The 2500-nt window shown below is 39.4% G+C and overlaps 1 pseudogene; it reads left to right on the forward strand.

Annotated features, from left to right (window-relative positions):
* Positions 1 to 727: 727 nt before the first annotated feature.
* LOC118762211 overlaps positions 728 to 2500 on the forward strand; it is a 12525-nt pseudogene continuing 10752 nt past the window's right edge.

Raw genomic sequence — 2500 nt, forward strand, 5'->3', positions numbered from 1 at the left:
CATTTTATTTAAGCTATTAACTTTTATGAAATGTATTGGATTTTATCATAAATGGAAACCGAATAGCAGCAATTTGTGACATTGGTACAATAGCGTATCTTTAGAGGAGGAGACGGTTGTAGTCAGCATACTCGAAATACATAAAATAAAGATATAGGAAGGAGAAAGAGAGAATGTGGAGGGTTGGTTATGTAAATGATAGAGATAAATAGAGAGGGAGAAGGAACTAGGTATAAATAATAGAGAATATATAAAGAATTATGGTAGGTAGTAGGCTGAATGTGTTTATAGATGTCAACGAAGGAGATTGTGAAATTATAAGCTAGAACATGTATTACACCAAACTAAAGAAAATTCTTTAGTCTGATATATCTTGGCAGAAGTTTCCAATAAAAGTCACAATGTAATAGCTAGTTTGAAACTCGCATTAATATTACCCCAGTTTTGTCTATTTAATGTTCTTCATTTATCTTTCATTAAATTTTGTAAACATACACTGAAAGTTCTACCAGAATTCTACGAACTGTCTTTTGTTTTTCCTTCAAATAATAAATGGATTAAATATAATATAATAGCTTTAGCAGACACTAATCCATTTCCTTTTCTTATGATCTAATCCCTTGCTCAGTGATTTAAAAAGGAATTCACAGACACACGTTATCACACGAGGTTCTGTGTGGCCGTATAATCTGCTACAGTAGGCTGGACAACTCAAAGGTAGTTAAAAATGAGCTTTAAAGAAATTCCAGTATTTTCCTTCTTTATATTCACCCGTCTGAAGATGGCTATTGACATTGCTGTTGTTGAGAAACTTGGTCTGATTGTTTGAATAGATTTTCGTAGGGAGATTAGCTTAATGAAAGTTTAATATCGGGGTTTTATACTGAATACTGGTGTCGTTGTCGTCGTCGTCCTCCTCGTCCTTCTCATCCTCTTTCTCCTCAAAATGACGACGATAATCACCACCACCACCACCACCGGTTACTCGGTTTCCATGGCATATTAATAAGTGACAAAGATCAGAATACTCTCATTGAACAAAGCATCAGTCCGTCGCAGGGTTACTCATTTACAGCTGAATGGACAGGAGCAATGTGAAATGGAGTGTTTTGCTCAAGAAGACAACGCTCCGCCCGGTCCAGGAATCGAAAGCACAGTCTTGTGATTACGAGTGCAACATGCTAACCACTAGGGCGCGCTTCTACACAGTTAACTTATGATTATTTTCCTTCAGTACAAAGAATAACTCAAGCTCAGCTCTTATACAATCATCCCTTTTCTTGCATTGATGCCTATTTGAAGCTTGGTAGGTGAGCCAGTCAAGTAATTTTTTTAATTGTCATGAGAAGGAGGTTGTATCTATGGTTCTTATAAATCTTCTGACAGCAGTGAGACCTGCACAGTTTATGGTCAACTTAAATAGCCGTTAGGTGACATTGATAGGAAAATCGTGGTGGAGCAGAATAATTATTAACGATTATCACTCTGGAGACGAAAGATTGATAAACGTGATTAATGCAAGGCCTAGGGAGTGCGGAATCAATATGTGTAAAAATCAGAGGGAACTGAGAGGAGTAGGAGTAGGAGGAGTGAGTGTATTAGGTATATCTGGGTTGATGTAGTATGCAAGAAGTAAAGGCGTTGAAGTAGTGACGGGGTCCTGAAATGTCCTTAACTTTAAAGGTTGGAGGCCCGACTTTCCGAGTTCTTTTACAGGACTCAGAAAAATGTGAAGGACCGCTGCAATATAAGTGTGTGAATTCTGAGAGAGGAATATGTTGAATAAAATCATGATAAATTGATCATCCTGTATTTTCTTTTACCCAAAGCCAGGAACGTTTCAGCGGCTCCTCCTAGGTGATGTGTTTACCATGTTGTCAGTCTGGTTTAGAATGGACAGCCAAATCCTGATCACTAGTGTAGGTAGACTGGGGGTTACTATGAGCGGTCCTCGCTCTCAGGCAACGCTTTTATTATGGCAGTACTTTCGGGTCATCTGTATAAGCCTGTAGAAACTGGTGGAGGGATGTAAAACTCAAAGGCTGCGACGGGTGGTAAACACTCTAGCTACACCACCGGTCCAAATAAACCCTGAGCACTACAAGGCTATACCGGACTGTGCCGAGTAGAAGGTGAGGAGACAAGAGACATGAGATTGATATTGGTGGTGTAAAAGACACATTTGCTATAGACTTGGTAATGGAATCAACTGGAGGGCTTTATAATTTCAGTAGCAGCAAGAGTCAAAGAAAAGAGGACAGCAAAAGAATCATTGACCACAAGTCTTTGAAAAATTTACCTGTTCCAAGGAACTATCACTTGGTGCACTTGAATTTCTAGAGAACAGATCCAGAAGCAGACCAGGAGGCCGAAGGGCTCTCCGTCTCAGCCCCTGCCCTCGAATGGACAGTGGTAAAGTTGTCGTGTTGATGGAGGAGTTTCGTCCACAGCGTCTTTATCGCTGAATTATTCCTCTCTAACAATCTCTTCTGGTTTTAAT

The sequence above is a fragment of the Octopus sinensis genome, linkage group LG2 (genome assembly GCF_006345805.1).
Source record: "Octopus sinensis linkage group LG2, ASM634580v1, whole genome shotgun sequence".
In the NCBI taxonomy this organism is placed as follows: Eukaryota; Metazoa; Mollusca; class Cephalopoda; order Octopoda; family Octopodidae; genus Octopus; species Octopus sinensis.